Source organism: Uranotaenia lowii, chromosome 3 (assembly GCF_029784155.1).
Source record: "Uranotaenia lowii strain MFRU-FL chromosome 3, ASM2978415v1, whole genome shotgun sequence".
In the NCBI taxonomy this organism is placed as follows: domain Eukaryota; kingdom Metazoa; phylum Arthropoda; class Insecta; order Diptera; family Culicidae; genus Uranotaenia; species Uranotaenia lowii.
Window position 1 is genome coordinate 346,933,774 of NC_073693.1, and position 20,480 is coordinate 346,954,253.

General features: G+C 41.0%; 1 protein-coding gene across 1 annotated transcript in view; it reads right to left on the bottom strand.

Moving 5' to 3' along the window:
- Nucleotides 1-15,940, bottom strand: part of LOC129754412 (uncharacterized) — a 55,080-nt gene extending 39,140 nt beyond the window's left edge. The window contains exons 1-2 of the mRNA XM_055750474.1: nucleotides 15,440-15,940; nucleotides 9,804-10,696 (exon numbers count right to left, since the gene is read on the bottom strand). The gene's annotated coding sequence lies outside the window, so the exon portion shown is untranslated. The remainder of the gene's footprint in view (nucleotides 1-9,803; nucleotides 10,697-15,439) is intronic.
- Nucleotides 15,941-20,480: the final 4,540 nt, after the last annotated feature.

Below are 20,480 nucleotides of genomic sequence, written 5' to 3' on the forward strand. Positions count from 1 at the left end.
AACACTTTTTAAACTTTTTCCACTTTTTACATTTTTAACACTTTTGACAATTTTACACTTTTGAATTTTTTATTTTTTTATTTTTGTTCTTCAGTGTCTGATTGTAATTTCCTTTTTGTGAAATTTTTGTTCTTATTTGGTTTTATTTTTGTTTCATTTGTTTCCTTCTCTGTCTCATATTTTCCTGAATTTAGATAAAGTTTTGTTTCAAAACTGTGTCCTTTGTAATGAATCACTCAGTTTTGCCAGAACTGTCTCTCATTGGTCTTGTTGCATTTTTTTTCAGCAATAAGGATTTCTTATTTGTTCATTCCTTTTCTCATGGTCGTCTTATTTTTATCTCTTTGTCTGAATATTGTCTCACTTTGGTTTCCTGTTCACCATTTTAGTCCAATATTATCTCAAATTTTCCATTTTAATTTCTGAAATTCTCAGTTTTCCGATTTGGATATGTACACTTTTTGAAAAAAAAATCAAAAACTTGAATTGAAAAACGCCAGCTGATATTATCATTTACCCGTCTGATCTGATACTTTCATTGAGTGCAGCTTAATGCTACTTAGCAGAATTAAGTCATGTATTATGGCTTGCACCAGCTCAACACAACAATGGCAGAACAACATACATATGCCGGTGTACCTGAATGGAAGCAGGTTTAAAATTCGCACACATCAGCCGGCCAGACTCGCAAAAAAGCGCAACGCAACGTCTCCGCCAAGTTCAGATGTCAAGTTGAACCACCCGACGCCCGTCGATCGAATCGACGCACTTCGACGAGCCACGTCTGGTATTGGAGGTCCAAAAAACCTGCTCAACGCCACAAAAAACACACACACATGCCCTATGGATGGGACCCAACAAAACAACAAATGTAAATATTGAGGGGTTGATCGTTTTGTTCGATTGTCGGAACAAAATGCTACCAACCTAAGTATAACTTGTTCCTTCGCGATACCTCGTAGTCCGGATCCGGATTTGGAAATGTGTCCATAAATAAATATGAATAATACCGGGGCGGCAAGTATAATGTTGTCTCAATGGGCCCCGCTTCTCATTGTTCCAGATGACCTTTTGGTGAAATACATCTCCTATGCATGAACAGAACATATTTACACGTTTTCGTTCGATAATAATGTAACGTGCATTGAGACGAACGACGATTATTCTGGGTGAGTAAATTTCAACAAAATTGCGTGCTGGTGCAAAGATAAAATAAAGTTCACAACTAGAAAGATGTGAATGTGCTTCCAGGAGACGAACCTTGAATGTTGAACTGATTGAGTAATAGGTTTACAAATGATTTTCAGGCATGTCAGAAGTATAACTGAGATGGAAGAAAAATGTGACATCTGTCATCGAATAAAGCCTAGATGATCTTAAATCTGCACGCATTAAAACGGGTCTATCTCAGAGCTATGTAAACGAAATAAAAATGTTTTGCTCTCAAAATGTAGGTGTTTGACAATTGCCCAATATTTTTCGATAGGGCTGAATTGAGGGCAGTTGGGTGGATTGATGTCCTTTTCGGCAAAATCCACCCCGTTGTTTCAATACCACTGTAGTACCTCTTTGCTGTAGTGGCAGCTTGCCAAATCTGGCCAAAACTTGACTGGTGCTTTGTGAGATCTAATGTGCGGGAAAAAACGTTTTTCAGGCACTCCTCTTTGAACATCTTGGAGTCACGAAAACCGGGGTTTTTCGTCTGCAGCTGCAAATACCTTGCCAGATCAAACACTTTCTTGCAAACTAATCGGCAAAAATGAATTTGAACTTGCCTGGGACATCACCCCGACCAGTGGCTTTATAAAATTTTTGGCCAGGAAGCTGCCCAAAATCCATCTTCACGTACGTTTCGTCATCCATGAGGATGCATTCGTCGTACTTCGTAAGAACCTTGTTGTATAACTTCCGGGCACGTCCTTTGGTTACTACAATCTGCTTAAATGTCCGTTTTGGTTGCTTACCGGCCCGATAAGATCGTATTCCTTCGCGCAGACGAATCCTTCTGACGGTGCACTTGTTTGCTTTGAATTTCTTGCCGATGTCATAGTCCGAAAGCCCTGGGTTTGCCTGGATCGTTCTCAACACCTTCAAATGCAGTTTCAGATCCTCAGGTCTAATATGACGCATGGTATGGGTGTCCAAAATTAATTTTCGTCTCGCGGTCTACATCACGTGTAACTATTTTGAAACAAAACGAATCGTAATGAAATTTTCAGCACTGGTGGAGGAAACATTCCAAAACAAAGTACTGTCAAAACATTCCAGATTCGACAACTAGGAGCGCTATGGTATAATAAACAGTGCGTCCAGATTTAAGATGATCCATGCTATATTGATAGAAATTTCAAGCGATTTGAGGGGGCAGCCCGAACGTATCGATAGAAATTATAAGCGAGTTTGAGAGCTTGAAGTTGAGAGGCGAGTTGAAAGGAAAGCCTGAACGCATCGATAGAAATTTCAAACGAGTATAGAGGACAGCCTGAATGTATAGATAGAATTTCCAAGCGAGTTATGAGGACAGCTTGAAATTGGAAGACGAGGTGAGAAGACAGCCTGAATGTATTGAAAGAATTTTCAAGCGAGTTGAGGGAATAGCTTGAAATTGATAGGCGAGTTAAGAGGACAGCTTGAAATTGGAAAGCGAGTTGCGGGGAGAGCCTTAAGTATTGATATAAATTTCTAGCGAGTTGAGAGGGCAGCCTGAACGTATCAATATAAATATCAAGCGAGTAAGAAGGACAGCTTGAAATTGAAAGGCGAGTTAAGAGAACAGCCTGAACGTATCGATAGAAATTTTCAAGCGAGTTTAGAGGACAGCTTGAATTTGAAAGGCGAGTTGAGAGGACAGCCTGAATGTGTTGATAGAATTTCCAATTGAGTTGAGTGGACAGCTTGAAATTGAAAGACGAGTTGAGGGGAGAGCCTAAATGTATTGATAGAAATGTCTAGCGCAGGGGTGAGCAACCTTTTCAACCAACGGGCCATTTAAAATTTGAAATCTGGTCGGCGGGCCGCACTTAATGTTTTTTTTTATATAATTAGAGTTTACGGGTTTAAAAACAGTTATTCAAAACGACTTTTTAAAACCCGATATTGAAAAGGTACATCACTGCATCTTTGTCATTTTTAAATTCTCTCAATGGTTTAGTAGTAGGTTCTTTTAGCGAACATTCGTTCTTTCAACATTATTTTTAAAATCTATGGTAGTATTTGTCATCCGTTCTATTTAAAAATCTTCTGGAGCTTACCACAGTGAAAACTAACGGTGTTAAAAAATATATATTCAAAGAAATCGCAATCTTATTAGCGTTTGTCGTTGAATCGCTCATTGATTTTCTGTTATTCTGTTCCACAAGTAAAACTTGTAATTAAAGCATAGATTTTTTTTCCTACAAACGATGAAAACCCTGTTTTTTAAATTGAAGTTCTGTATTAGATCATTTCATTGTGATGTAGAAGAAGGTTGTCGAAATAACAGAAAAATGTCCAATTTCACATATTTTAAACAACAACTACATTCTTGATTCTAGATTTTTCATCCATATTTTTAAAATTTTAAATTTTATTTAGATATCATTTGGATAGGATTTCTAAAGATATGATATGACTTCGGTAATGTGGAATGCGAATTATTTGTGAAATAACTCAATTTATCGATGTTCGATTTAAATTTTCAATAAAATTTCTGAAAAAGATCACAGATAATCGTCAAAGACCTTTTGGATCGATTCACAGAATTTCAGATATCTATTGTTTTCACCAAGAACTAATAATTTTTGTCGGTAACTTTGATGCCGGCTGATTCATGTTGATAAAAAAAATCTAAAATTGTTCACCCAGGCTTTATTTATTAAACTTTATCAATTTATGTCAATATTTTGAAATAAAAAATAATTCACAAAGCTTTGGTTTAATTTTTTTGTTAATATTTCAAGCCTTTTTGCCGAATTGAATAGAACAAGTTTTATAAAAATTATCTACTGAGCATGCTTTTTCACATATAACTTTATTTTGGTTGAAACAAAAATAACGACTTCACTAACGCACTTCGAAATTCCTTTGATCATGAGTAGCTTCCGACACTTCAATGGATTTTGCATTTCAAAGTGTTAGGAGTTGAATTATGAAGAAAAATGTATTTTAAATAAAAAATACTCCAATATTACGTTTCACAAATAATCAATATTGCATTTATACCTTTGAACAGAACATAATAAATGCTTAAAATGCAAAAAATATGTTTACAACCTGATGATTGTGGGGCAAATGCAGATAAGTTCCGGGAAAATCCAGGCTTTTCATTTCGAAATTTACGACCGAAAATTCGGGCAACATCTGAGCAAATTTTATCACAACCCAAAAATTACTCAACAACAATCAAGATAAAAGAAATTGAATTTTTTTTTTTCATCAAAACTCATAAATGGATTTTAAATAGTATTTTAAGCTTAGAAAAAACCTTTCATGATTATTCTTGCAAAATCTGCTTAAAATAATTGTTTTGCTGGCTGAATAATATAATAATAATCTTAACAACACAATTTTTTTTTTGATTTGCCAAATAAAGTGAAAAAATCCGGGGAAAATCCGGGTATTTTTTCAATGAAATCCGGGCAACCGGGCACGGCCGGACTGTTCCTAAATATTGTATCAAATATCCGGGCAAACCCGGATAAAACCGAACAATCTTGCAATTTTAAGATAAGTTCATATTTCATCAAGTCATATAAATTTTTCTAACAATGCAATGTTGAGAAAAGTGAATGCATTTAAATTTGAAAAAAGCTTCGCGGGCCGCACAGAAGGGTCTCGCGGGCCGCGCGTTGCTCACCCCTGGTCTAGCGAGTTTCAACGTATCAATAGAAATTCCAAGTGAGTTGGGAAGACTGCTTGAAATCGAAAAGCGAGTTGACAGCCTGAATGTATTGGTAGAATTTTCAAGCGAGTTGAAAGGCAGCTTGAAATTGATAGACGATTTGAGAGAACAGCCTGAACATGTTGATAAAAAATTTCACACCAAAGTAACTACCAAGATTTGCATATTAATTATTTATTAAAGAAAGCTTTCACATGTGGAAAAAACGCATCCGATCCGCAAAAGGCGTTACCTGCTGCCCCCTATCGATTCCACCATGTTACAAAACCTGCTTTAGTCCATAGTACAGACCCCGTTAGTTTTTGGCAACATTCGATTTTGGCAACATCCGATTTTGGCAACATTTTGGCACATGTGCCAAAATCGAACGGTTTTTAGAAACAACATTACCTTTGAGTCTTCTTTATAACAGGACCAACATAAATAAGAAAAACACCATAAAAACGTTTTTATGTTCTCAAATGATGATGATAAAATGCAGCAATAAAAATCAAAGATTTTTAAAAAATTTATAAAGTACTCAAAAATTACAAAAAGATGAAAAAATTAATAAAGTTGAAAAACAAATTCAAACATAATACTGAAAATGACAAAAAACAACTAAAAAATGATGAAGAATGACAAAAACAGAAAATATGACAAATAAAAACACCAATTATAAACAAAAAAAAGAAAAGGGCAAAATGCATCAAAATCATGATGAAAAAAATTAGCGATGACTACAAATAGTCAAAAATTGATTAAAAATAACGTTTTTGATTTAGATTATAATTATTCTGTAAAAATAACTGAAAAAAAAGTTGAGAAAAAAACCGTTCGATTTGGGCAACATTCGATTTTGGCAACACAAAATGCACGGGCGTGTTGCCAAAATCGAACGGGGTCTGTACTTTGAAATATACAAGGTAGGCTATTCTGCTCTCTTTAAACGTAAGAAGCCCCGGAAAATAGTTATGGAAAAAACTGGAAAATGTATGGAATTTTTCAGAAAATCACATTTTTCTACAAATTGATAATCATAAAAATGATGAGAAAAATATGCACTGATGCATTTTAATGTAACCAACTGTAACTATTTCGGTAGTGAATTTTGAATAGGACGAATGCGCCAAATGTAAATAAATGGATTTATCAGCTGGGTGATAAAGTACGTTCAGAGCTCTACATTTTGAATGCACAACGTTAACTGAAGAATATTTGGTTTTCGAGAAACAGAGAAAACCAAATAAAATTTTTGCTAGGAGCTTACGGAGCTGTCAAACTTTGAACGCGTTTATCTCGAAACAGTGATGTTGGCGCATTTGCCGTATTCAAAATTCGATATCGAATTTTCTTGGTATGCAAGCATGCTGTGTACATACACGAAGTGAGGTTAAGCGCAATGGCCTACCTGTTATTTTCCATGTACTATGGGTTTCGTCGCGTTTTGAGCCATTGACTAGATGAGATTGTTCACATTCATATTAACTAGTATTGTATATGGGCTTTTTGTATTTGTATTTGTATTTGTATCTTCAGTGTTTGTTCAATGGAAATTCCTAAATATCAGTGTTCGGCATTAAAACGCTAATCGCTAAACTTTTGTACTAGCTGATAAACAAACTCCACCAAAAGCAATCAGTCAAGAAAGAATGCTGATACATGCCTTTTTCAGGTGTCTGGCGTTAAATCGCTTATCGCTAACTAGTCCGCTACTTTTATGCTGACAAATTTATTGTCTCACGAAATATCTGGTGAAGTAACGGATAAACAAACTCCACTAGGGGCAATTATTCGAGCAAGATTGATGATGAATGTTATTCTCCACACGGTGATGTAGTTTGTTTATCTGTAAGTTCTCCCACAGTTAAGTTAAAAAATAAATAAGCTAACAAAAATGTAGCGGACTAATTAGCGAATAGCGTTTTAATGCCGACCTCTGCTAAATATGGGTTTAGCTGTTCTTTTTGAAAATTTCAACAATTTATTTGTATGAATTAAACATGTGAGCATTTTAAGTGCATATATTTTGACGGAAGATTTGGGAGGTTTTGTCTGTCACCTCTAGTTTTTTTGACGTTTAGAAGTTTGAAAAAGAACCAGTTTTGAGTGAAATCATTTATGTAATTCGACGAAGTAGGCGATGACCTGTTGGCATCGCACGTGTTTTTCGGGTCCGTGAATTTGTATCATTATATTGATTGATTTAAGTGTATAATTCATGTGATAAATTGTTTGAAAATTATGAATGAAAACCGAATTATGGATGGACTGGAGGATGAGTTTTAAACTTGCTTATGGATGTACAAAAATTTTCTGTGAGCGGGAGGTTTCTTTCGCTTGTTTAATCAATTGAAATGAGGTTTCGTGGCATCCGGGAGTGATGGCATTTTATTCGAAAACTGTAAAAAAAAAATTAAGAAACAGTTGTCTTACAAAATTGTTGAATCTAATGCACAGACGGAACTGCCGAAATTTCTGTCGGGAAAACGGAGTCCCTCGCTTTTGTTAGGTTATAGTTAGTCGTGTAACCGCCAAGAAATTGCGTAGAAATCGCTGATAAGTATCCTTTCATTCACTTTTGTCTTTTAATGGTTATTTTTTTTTAATTTCTTTTTAATAACTTTACTAACTAACTTGAAGAATAGGTGGTCCGTACTTCCAATATCGACAAGAAGCAATTTTTAGGCTGTGCATCCAACGAATTGCTTTTCGGAGCGTATGGAACTGGTGTTCTACGTCCCCTCTTTCCCTTCGATCCTGACGTCATTGCGTTCTTTGCTCCACAGTGGGCCCGGCCGTCTTATGTTTTCTAATATTTAAATGTGTGTATGTTAACATAATGGAAAACATGAATAACGACAAGTAGAAAAAAAAACAATCTTTAATTATTCTCCGGGATTAGACATAAGTTCTGGCTTTGGTAGTTTGTATGATAACTAACTAACAAAACTACACGAAGCACAAAAACTTATAACGAATCTCTTTATTTCTCTAAATAATTAGAAATCCAGATTTTGTCTGAAAATTATTGATTTTAATTTATTTTACAGGTATCTTAAAAACTACAAAACTTTTCGACTTATGCTTTAAAAAATAGTCAAAGTTTATTTTTTATAAAAACTTGTTGAAATGTTGTCAAAATTCCCGGTAGATGCAGAAAAAGAACATTTCTAGAACTTATTTCTCGAAACTCAAAAGTTATTCCAAAAACAAGAGCTGATAACAAAAAAAAAACTAATGTTTAACTAAATTGAGCGTCCCCAAGTTAAACACAAAATTTTTTGACACCTCGAAAAATATGAATTTTGTTACATTGTGTAATTGATCAATCCCCAGTTAAATTAATCCCTTTTTTGAACCTGAATCAACTATGTATCGTATTCAACGATGTATACAACAGCGCATTTTTTTCCAAAAGTGTTGGGTCAAAAATTACGATGCGGTTGTTAATTTTAAGCTTCTTTAATATATTTTTCCAGTTCTAACGCGCTGAAATCCGCACAGTTGACGAGAACCTTGGCTGGCAGCAAGTGAAGACGCTGGCTCCGGATCGCCAGCAGTGGAGATCTTTTATCTCAGCCCTATGCATCGGTCAATCGGCGCCGGACCCTTAGGTAGGTAGGTCTAACTTCTCAAAAAGGCAGGTGCTGATTATACACTAAGCCCCACAACTAGGGAGAGCAAATCGAAAAAAACATTCAAACATTGCATAATTATCAATGCTGTGCAATACCAAAAAATAGGGAACAGTAAAAAGGCCTCTTATGAACTGAAGTCTACAGATATATACTGATTAAATTTTTTTTTTTTTGGAAATAAGTATGGAAAAAGTGACCTTGTTCTATTAAACAACCGTGCAACAATACCGACAAGTGAACCTTCTCTCGTGTATGCTCGATATTGGTTACTGTACATCTAATATTTTTTTAACTGCAGATACCATTAAAACCTAATTAAAAGTTTTGTTTCAAGTATCTTTCTATATTCGCTTCATGGCGACTGTCAAAAATTGTTTTGATGTAAGTCTGTCAACAATAATTCAATAATCATCGTCATAAATTTCGTCAATTATTTTTTTAAACATTTCCTGTTTTATGCCTCATCCTTCTTGAAAAAGCTCCCCATGATCCCAATTCACACGATGACGACAAACGTTCGATTATTGAGTAGATTGCAAACGAATCAAAACAAACGATCAATTCGACCGGACCACTTCATCCTCATCCGGTTGCTTCGATTCGAATCAATCGAATCGATTGACAAAACCAAATTGGATTGTGGGCAGTGATAATTCAATCTAAGTTGACGCTGCATGCGAATGACCTCATCGAATGCACAATAAGTAATTGAGTGCACCCAAAATCTGTATGTAAACAAATGCAGTCGTCAGAATGCGCGAATGTGTGAATATCGACACCGTTAATTTGTTTTGTCTCCTCAGGAGAATCCAAGAAGGCCGGGAAGGGGGCAGCACGAATCAATTTATTGCGGCAATTTAAGCCATTCTTTTCGAATCACTGGGTGGCCCACCGAAAGAGAATTGAAGTGAAACAAAAAAAAATCGGTAATTGAATCGGATGGTTGAAAAAGATAAACGAAACTTCCATCTCTCGGTCAGCAACTGTCAAACTCTGTGGAGGAATGGGTTGCAATTCGGATAAGACAATGATCATCGCGCCGGAACGACGCGTTGTGCGATGCATACGAATTGGTTTATTTGGCTCTTCGAGCCGGATTTCATAATACAAATGATCGGAGAGATCTCTAGCATACCAAGTGTTCTTGATGCATTCCTATCAGGATTGATTCTTCTTAGCAGAATAATGCATGTAAGAAATGTGAGAATTTTATGAAAGAAATTTTTAATCAGAGCAAAGAATAATTTAAGAGATAAAATTTCATACATGTTTGTATATGTTAAAACATAAAATTGTTTTCTTACCTTGTGTTTGAGCCACTAACAGAAGTTATCGAGGATCATATCGCCCTTTTTGTTTATATTCTCATGCACGTTTTCAAGCTTCATGTCACATTCCGGAACGAAACACTTCTGAGCTAATGCTTCAATAAACATTCGATTTTCAGCACATTGCTTTGCTCTCACTTTTCAAAAATATCAACCGATTTTAAAGCACAGGTTGTGATCACTGTTGATATCCAGTGAACCCTCCAATAACCACCCCACGAAAACACTCCTCACTTGTTTTGAAGCTTTTCGACGCCACTGGATGACCCCTCGGTTGATTGCCAAGGTCGAAATTCCATCCACATCAGAGCAGTGGCCACCTATTTGTTATTTTTAAATTCACTCGCCACTAGACACACAGTGGCAAATAGCTGGGGGTCTAATGCAGAATTCGCAATCATCACGTACAGATAACCACATCATAGTAGGCAAGGCACAACCACCGAATCGAAGGCCGCCTCCCCTGTGGGTGCCTATTCGAACCTTGAATTTGGCCTACTATTCGCGAGCCACCCCCCGCCGCAAAACAACTTCAAAATACGCGCGTGACACTTTTCTAATTGGCGCCTGATGGCGGTTTCCGTTGAATGAATCGGATGGAATTGAGGCTCCCTGTCATTCATACGTCAGCAAGCGCACTTGCTTGCTTGCCATAAGGATCGCACCGCACTAACCGCACAATACACAATCGGTAGGTAATTAATCGTCGCGATGAATCCGTGTGCGCATGTCAATCCGCAAAAACCGCCAACACCGGATGATGATGATGACTCGGTTCATCAATCCTCCTTAGAAGGAACCGTGCCGTCGTCATGTCAAAGGCGCGTCACGTGAAGGTATGTAAGTGATTGACAATCCGCAGGGAACACCTAGAAATGAGGAGATTAAAAAAACATAACAATCTGTATGAACAACGGAAGAATTATATATAAATTTAGAAGGATATGCATTTTTTTTAAACAAATCAAATGATATTTTGAATTTTATTCTTCTTTTTTTTGAAGGATTTTTAACGGCTATCAGTCTCGGATTTTTTTCGGATTTAAAAAAAAACAGTCGTTTTTACTTAAAAAATCCGAGACTGATAGCCGTTAAAAATCCTTACAAAATCAACCAAAACAGTCGTTCCATTCATAAAGAATTTTATTCTTCGGAATAAAACCGGCAACTATAGACTGAATTTCATTCACAAAAACTTCACCTGGGACCTTTTATGTTCTTCAGCTTCGTTAACGAGATATTGGAAGCCATTTTCGACCAAAAGCTGTTCAGGGCCGTTCATAACACTAGACCAAATGGGTCATAAGGCCAAAAGTCAATCCTAATATTTAGGATAAACCCAGAACGACGGCATTTGATTCTTCTTATTGTCCTTTTTCAGCCTGATGTGTACTCCAAACATACTTTGGAAAATAGAGGTACTCGACAGCGATACAAAGTGGTAGATGGTCAACCATATTTGGATCGACCGGAAGAGTTGAGCGGAGACCGCAACGAAGCATTGGTAAGAACTCCCCTTGGTCGGACATGTGAAACCTCTTCAGGTCCACGAGACTTGGACGTCCCAGCCATCCGTACCAACTATGCATCTTTTCGTGTTAGTGTTGCCCTAGATGTATTCTATCCTGGGAACCCTGCACTACCTGTAGTGTGATAAATTGCACAAACAACTGTACACGTCGAAATGTCGCCACAAACACCAAACCGTTGCAGCGTTATAATTAAGTAATTTAGCTTGTTTAATTTTGAGCGTGTAGTGATTGGGTTAATTCGAGCCAAAATTCAGTGTTTACAATTAAGAGTGTGGAATGTCAAACACGCAAAAACAGAAAATTAAACAAAAACAAAACAACATCGTGGCCAGAAAACGCGCCAAATTTTACGGCAAAGTTCGTATTTGGCTCCAGTTTCGTGACATCCGTTTATCCAAAAGCTGCTGCCCGTAAAAAACTGGACCATTCCGCTTTAGTTGATTGCAGGTGAGCGAATAAAAGTCTGTCAGCACGGACGTTAATTCTTCCCCACTCCCAGGCAACGGTAGAGTTGAAGGCGACAAAATCCTGACACGACGGATCATGGCCAAACCGAACAAAACGGATGGTAGAACCAGCTTGCCGATACCGACAGCCCCATTGGCTGAGTGAAGAATTAGCGCTGCAGAAATTCTTGAGAAACAACGAACTAACGTTTGTTTCTATAGGGCCGTTGTTTGGGATCTGGAATCGTTTTTTTTTGCGAGCCGCTCAGCCGTCGCATGGCCGAGCCGGAACCGATCCAGCTAGAAGAAGTCAGAGGTGCTCCGGGTCATTGTCGTAACCGTGGAGATTATGTGATACCTCAGGAAACCGAGCTGTGATAAGATTGTTGTATGTTTGGCTGTGAGATGTTTGTAAAGCAGGAAACGGGCCCGTGAGTAATTATATAAGCTAGATTAAGTTTTTGAAATGTCGTGTGTTGGAAAATAATTAAAATGGCTACAAGTTTAGGGTATAGTGTGTTTGTGTTTTGGGTAAGAGTTAGCCGTGTAGCACACACTGAAAGTCAGTGGTATTCAACATGTTTCACCGTCTACACTCGGTCGAATGTCCTTGTCCTGGTCTTATGTTGAAACTTCATTTTGTGTTGAACACGTTTGATTCTTCCGACTGTCGTTAGCATCGTTCGATACGCTACTGGGACTTGACCATCCGTAAATATCAGTGTTCTATTCATCGCCACGGGGAAAAGAGCATTCGGCAACAAAAGCTCGAGAGCAGTGGAGGTTGGAGTCGACGGAACTAATCATCCACGCCACCAAAGATGGGTGTTAACACTCGCCACTCAAATACTTCTAATGTTCGCAGGTCCTCTTCGAGCAATATCCACTGTCTCGTGCCCGTAGAGGACAACCGGTGTACTATTTATTTACTTAACTGGTAATCCGTCCCACGACATAATCTGATGAACAATATTCCTCCAATTTACTCGGTCCATGGCATCGATTTCCAAATTCTCGGGCATCCACATACGCCAGAACACGCTTCCCTTGATCCTACCGAACTGACAGCGAACACCTGTTTTGCAAGACAGTCGTCAGCCGTTCTCGCAACATGTTCCATGCGCTGTCCATGCGTATCCGGCCAGCGTTCGACATTTTCTGGGCATTGGGTTCGCCGTAGAGTCGCGCGAGCTCGTGGTTAGATCCTTCGCCTCCACACTCCGTTCTCCTGCACGCCGCCAATTATGTTTCTTAACACTCGTCGCTCGATCACTCCGAGTGTGCGCAGGTCCTCCTCGAGCAATACAGGTGCAGGTTTCACTTTGTGCGGAGGCTAAGTCTTCTCGACCGTAGTTGCCTGTGGGATTCGTGGTAAGCACGACTTCCGCTAATTAGTCGAATAACACCTTCTAGCGCTACGTTGAACATCATGCAGGATAGATCATCGCCTTGTCTAAGCCCTCTGCTGGATTCAGGTGGACTCGACAATTCAACCGAAATCCGCACGTCGCACTGCGTTCCATCCATCGTAGCTTTAATCAGTCTGATCGCTCCCTGCTGGCAGCACTGTTTCCAGCTTCTGCGCGTAGTCTGCAGCGACCTTAGGTTATTTCAGTCAAGCGAGATTTATCCGAGGCGGGCGTCGGTTTTGTATGATGTTCACTACGGAGAGTTTTGAACGCCTCTTTTTCATCTCCAGATAGTGGTGGGATTAGATGATGGCGCCTCTACAGAATCTGACGTCATAGATCTCCGAGCAGTATCGGCTGTCTATCGAAACGTGGCCGATTTGTGATTGCGTTTAGTATGGTGACTTCAGGTGTACTTATGTGAGAGGCGGTGCTCGAAAAGGAACTTCATACAGCAATTCGTTCGAAGGCGTCGGAATTTATCCGTCTGAGGCCTTTTCAAATGTCTTCCTCCTCCCGACCGAAATGAGCGTTGCAATTCCGACGATCTCGATATCTTGTTTTGGGTAGCGGTCGTGCTGCGCGTAGAATTAGTCTTTGTCGTCACCAGTGTTTTTGAGGTGAAGGCTGTGTACGTTGGCGGTGTTGATGTTAAAGAACCGGCCTTAAATTCTCAACCGGCACATTCGTGATTCGATCAGTTATCAACGGATTACGCGGTCCCGCATCTTTCCCATCACTTCCCAAAACCTGTTCTTACCAAGTGCGTGTTTCTATTGCTTTGGTTGACCATCTCGGAACCTAAACCCTGAAGATCTTTTGACACACCTCCTGCAGCGCTTCATTGTCGAATTTTCGGTTTTTCATTTCGTTGGAGAGCACGCAGGTACTACCCATGAAATTGAAGGATCCGCAGTTCCATGCCCCAAGTTTCCAATCGCTGGTCCCTTTTTGTCGCGTGGGTCTTTGCCGAATTCCATCCAAAGTTCCTTGTTCATTAATCGTTGTCGTTGCCACTTTTTCGCAGAAAGAAGAAGTCTTCTATTGCGAAACTGCTCGATTCTGGGTACTTTTCCGTGTTAACATAAAAGAGAGGCCATGCGCAGTTATGAATTCGGGTAGATCGCCAATCCTAGACTAGACCTATGAACCTGTGTAGTTCCATAATAAACCCTATTAAAATCAATTTTCGACTGTTATTGACGCTACTTTGATTTCACCGATAGGTAGGTACTTTAGAAGTCAGTTGTGCTTTCGATTACCAACATCAAATGTGTTGAAGGATCATTCTTAGTAATCCAAATTTTCACATTTAACAAAAAGGAATTGTTGAGAGATTAGGAGTTGTTTTCCTCCTCCAAGCCAAACTGCAAGAAAACGGCCAATGCAGCCACATTTGTAACATCAAGGGTGGATTAATCATTTGCGGAGATGGATAATAGCAGTGGTCCTATATTATTTCCTTTGGGAACATCTGCAGTTTCAGGCAAATGAAAATATTTTTTTTTAAGACATACACCGTCTTAGCCAATTTAGGCTTTACAGATTGAATAAATGACGTGGACAACTTAAGATTAACAATTACCGAGTTCGGTAATTTTTTTTTACCGAAATCCTAACATGTGTAAATCGTTTAACTGTTCGATATTTTTTTCGGTAAAAAATAAACGAACATCGGTAAATCGATTCTTCATTCACCGATGTTCGTTTATTTTTTACCGAAAAAGTTACCGAACAGTTTAACGATTTACACATGTTAGGATTTCGGTAAAAAAAATTACCGAACTCGGTAATTTTCGTTTACTGTGGCATGCCATCAATGGACCAGCGATAACCACACTAACCACTCGACCACCGAGACGTATAAAATTGTTCCTTGTTGAAGAATGAAAACATCGTGAAAAAAACGGAATTGGAGAAAATTAAAAAAAAAATGAGCTTATAGATAGATAAAAGCAGGCTTAATACACCTAAGATAGTTTTGACTCCATTCTCATTGAAATGAACTGCTTTAGAACATTCAGACTTATCAGGATGAATGGACTACGACGCCAGATTTCGAATGATTATTTTGAATTTGAATTGAAAATCCAAGCCTTATTTAAATTCAAAGAAAATTTCTGAAATTAGAAATCTAATTTAAAACTTATTTCAGGAGTAAATATTCATAACTTCAATTCACCGTAAGAGCTTTTTGCCTCGGAAAACTTTAAACAGAAACTTACCATTCACTTCAATCCAGCTGCAGCGGATGCTAATATGGAAGCAAACAACGCCGCAGGCTGCTGCCTCAAATAGTAGGCCACTTGCACCAAGAAAAGGAACGTAAAAAACTGAAGCTGTAAATAACCTCGAAACAATATTCGCGAAATCACCACACAAACACCGCGCGAAAGGGAAACCGAAAAAAATAGATCACTCTTGCCACGTGTAGTAGGATGAGAACAGCGCGAGATCCATACTTTTTTTCAACATAATTTTGCATCTCTTCGTATGCAAACGGTGTGTTGTAGGTAGTAGGCCACGACGGAGTGGCGCTCCATTAGGCTTTTTTCAACACTGATACTGGGCCAATGATTACAACAACAAGAGCAATCACAACATTGGCGCAGGTGGCGGACGATCGAAGATCGCGAATCCAGACACCGGACGACCGGAAAGTTGAATACGCGTCGAAGTTCACAGTTGCACAGCACCGGTTACGCGCCGACGAATCACGCGACTACTACGATCGACGACCGAGGATCGACTAGAGCTACCCTACGAAACAGTACCCGCCGATCGATGGTTTCTCAAGTCAACAACAAGTAGGTAGCCAGCTATACAAAGAGGTATCAATGAAATTGTTGTTTTCGCGAATTCAACAAGTGTTGCTCATTTTTGTTGTAGGGGGAGCTTTTTGAGCGCAGGTTTCCAACCGAAACAGGTACCGCTCGTGAGAAATTCTATGGTTTATTCGAGCGAGAGGGATCGAGAGAAGAGAACTTGAGTTAATGAAGGCAAACATTTAGGTAACCTGGCAATCCACAAAGTTGAAACGGTTTTAAGTAATGTGATCATTAACAGATTCACGAACCGATAATTTGAATTTTCAAAACTGTATTTAATTAAAAAGGCTACTGAGGACACGAGATCAAACAAATTATAAATTATCAAAGCCTTGCCCTGTCAATACAAACGTTGCACCGTCTTTTTAGTGCTATCTGAGAAACTGTAACATTTCCTTAGGGAAGAATGACATCAAAGTGTTAGATTCCCATAAAAAAACAAATTTACAAATTTCAAGCCATGCGATTGACTGAAACATAAAAACATCTAGGCTGCACTTAGCTGAAGAGAAATCCCAGAGAAATTAGTCCAAATCATCGAAGCACAGTACTAGGCATTTTCGTGCAAGATCGTGCAATCCGGTGTCTTTTCGGATCCAATCCCAGCAATGCTAGAGTGAGGAAAGGATGTATCTTATCACCGCATCTTTTTCTTATCGTAATGGATAAGATCTTGAGTAGATCTGTAAACCAAACCAAGGATTGCTGTGGAATCCTTCAACAATGGAGCAGCAAAACGACCTTGACCTGGCTGATGATATTGTTTTGTTCGCCTAAAGACATCCAGATATGCAGAGCAAATTCGACGATCTCGTCGAAAACTACAACAAGTCTCGAAATCAATGTCGGAAAGACTAAATCGATGTAAATCAACATACAAAACCCTTTCAGTTTCTTGTTAACAAGGCAACAGGTTGAAATAGTAGAGTCCTTCTAGTATCCTGGTAGCCAGATAACGCCTGATGTTGGTTCCAAGAAAGACATCGCAAAACCCTATTTGCGTTTGCGATTCTACGAAACATCTGGCGATCTCTCTGCGAACGAAAATCCGAATCTTCATCTCGAACGTAAAATTTGTATTGTTGTACGGGTGTGGAACTTGCTTTACATATGCGATGACGACGGGAAAACTTCAATTGTGAGGGCCGATCTCGCGCTTGTGAAGAGTGGCCTAAGCTCCGCTTTACCTTCTTGGGTCCTTGCGTTCTGCATCCTACGCCTTGCCATATGGAAGTCGGCACGCAGACCCGCGATTTCCTTTGTCCACCAATAGGGGTGGCCTAGTGTCTTTACGCTTGGCCCTTCTCGTCATCGCAAGCGCGAGATAGTACCCTCGTCAGTTATACCGCGGACAGGTTGTTCAGGTTCCTCTTCCAATGCAACACTTCGACAAAGACGTTCTGGTCGAATTGTGTTGTCTTCCAGAAGCGTTCACCTGTCCTAAATTTACGTCTGCCTGTCCACGTACTGAGCCTAATTTGCGGATCACGAAGTGATCGCTATTTGTATAGGCCTCGCTCACCATCCAATCGCACACCAACCCCGGGCTACCGAAGGTGACATCTATGGTCGACTCGCTTCCGTTCCTGTGATAGGTTCTGGTGATACCTACGTTTGCCAGGTCCACATTCAGCCTTGCCAAGGCTTCTAAAAGAATTAGGCCTCTGGGGTTTGTGAGACGGCTACCCCATTCATCGGCCCACGCGTTAAAGTCGCTGATGGGGCTTCTCCCCGTAAGCACCTCTACAATCTTGTCAACCATAGTGCCGAACCTCTCCAAGGACCATCTTGGGGGAGCCAAGCAGCTACAAAAGTAGATCCCGTTAACTTTGGATATCACCATGCCATCGTTTTCAGTTGCCACCACCTGTTGTATGGGGAAACTACCTGTTATCCATATCGCGGCCAGTTTGGCATCATCGGTCACCTAATTAATGCCATGATATGGGTTTGCTACCAGCACGATGTCAAACTTTTCCTCAACTGTCATCTGCCGCAACAGCTGGTGTGCTGTATAGCAGTGGTTGAGGTTGAGTTGGACGACCTCTATACTCTTGGCGCCCTCCCCGGTACCCCCCTGCGCCTTTTTATAGGCTGGGCACCTAGGGTTGCCAGCAGCGTGCTCTCCAGCGCAGACAGGGCATTTAGCAGGCTTTTTGCAGTTAGCATCGTTGCAATGCTATGTGACGAAACGGGTTCCTCGACACGGGGAAGCGACAAAAACTCGTCCTTCTGCCAAAACCGGGCAAGCCTCCAGAAGACCCATCGGCGTATCGGCCGATCTGCCTAGCGGACACAGCGGATAAGGTCCTTGAGAAAGTGATTCAGAACCGTCTTCAGAAGTACACCGAAAGTGAGGGTGGACTCTCGGAGGAACAGTTTGGTTTCTGTAGAGGACGCAGCAACGTAGAAACCATCCGCTCTATCATTGAGATAGCGGACAGAGCCAGGCTAACGAAGAGGAGAGGGCTCCGCTTTTGCGCGGTGGTCACTCTGGACGTCAAGAACGCCTTCCGGTGAAGGTTTACGAACACAAGAGATTTTGGCGGGTGTTCCACAGGGGTCAATAGTCGGTCCGGTCCAGTGAAACATCACGTACGACGAGCTCCTACGAATGAGCCTTCCATCGGGAGCCGAACTCCTAGGATTTGCGGATGATGTAGTGTCTTAGCGAGAGGCTCCTCAACAGCGAAGGTATAGGTACTTACCACAGTAGCTATCCAGGCAGTGGAAAGCTGGATGCACTCTAGCCCACCACAAAACCGAGATGGTGCTGATCACCAACCTGATCTCACCCCAAACAGGTACCATTGCAATTGGACCATGCGACTTCGTGTCCAATCGCGCAATCAAGTACCTAGGGGTGATGATAGACGACAGACTCAGCTTTACGAGTCATGTCGACTACGTGTGTAAGAGAGCTGCAATGGCCACGGCCGCACTCAAACGGCTGATGTCAAACTCCTCGGCAATCCGCAGTAGTAAGAGGAGAATACTGGCAAGCGTGACAACGTCAATCTTGCGGTACAGAGCAGCGGCCTGGAGGCAGGCCCTGGAAAGGCAATGTACCCTGCAAACACTTAGCAGCGTTCAGCGGCTGATGAACCTGCGGGTTATCAGTGGATACCGGACCATGTCGTCCGAAGCCACTCGCGTATTGGCGGGCTAGAGGATGATATCTATTGCTACGATAACAAAGATACGGTGAAGTGGATTTTCATATGACGCAATTCCTGACTGGTCATGGATGCTTGATGAAGTACCACTACCGGTTTGGACATGTGGCTTCGTCATATTGCACAGATTGTGGTGACGTAGAGGAAACACCCGAACATGTGGTGTTTGCCTGTCCGAGGTTTGCGGCGGTACGTTCTTCCATATTTGGCGCCTGTGGGCCCGACACGACAACGTTGTACAGAGGATGTGTGCGGATTCCAAGACTTGGCATGCGGTCAGCGATGGGTTCACCCGGATTATGACTGCCCTGCAGAGGAGCTGGAACCAACGGCAATCCGCGAATGGTGTACGATGACTCCATCGACGGGGAGCATCTGAGTAGTGTGCGTCCGATCCCTTGATCGAAGCTACAAAGATAAGGCATCATCTTCTGCGAAGCAGAGGTCAGGGGTGCGCCGCGAACGTGTGTAGGATACCCCAATGTCGGGGGGTATTCGAGTAGTGCCGCTTCCTAAGGGGGAAACTGCGGGGATAAGACTTTACCTTCCTCGTAGCGGACCTCGAGGGAAGAGGGTTAACCACTGTCGGGGGATACCCACGGGTAGAGAGGCTCTCGATGCCGGGCGAGCCTTCTGAGTCAGATTAGGATGTCGTCACCGTCGGGAAACATCCGAGTCGTAGCGTTCAAAGTCTCGAACGTGTGCCGTGACAGGCGCGAGTCCAGGACAAGTTGCTCTCTATCTGGCACACAACGGACAGAAAAATCCGCGGGCCAAAAATCCTAGGGTTGCCAGCCAAGGGGGATAAAGAAGACCGAACAACGGTCGGAGTAGACTGACCCCATCGACGAGGGGCTGTCGAGTAGAGTGCGTCCGACCCCACGGTTTGAAGCTACAAAGATAAGGCAACATCTGCATAGCGGATGCCGTGGGTGCGCCGCGTTCGTGCATAGGATGCTCCACCTTCGGGGAGTATTCGAGTTGGGTGGTTTCCAACGACAGAAGCTGCGGGGATAAGACTATACTTTCTCCGCAGCGGAAGTTGTTGGGAACGAGTTATTCCACGATCGGGGAATCCCACGGGTAGAGTGGTTCTCGACGCCGGGTGAGCCATTCGAGTCTGTGTAGGATGACGTCTTCGTCGGGAATCATCCGAGTAATTGCGTTAAGTCCCGCGAGTGTGCTGTGACAAGCGCGAGTCTAGGATAAGCTGCTCTCGACCGGTACAAGACGGGTACAAAGATGGCAATCCTCTAATCTTG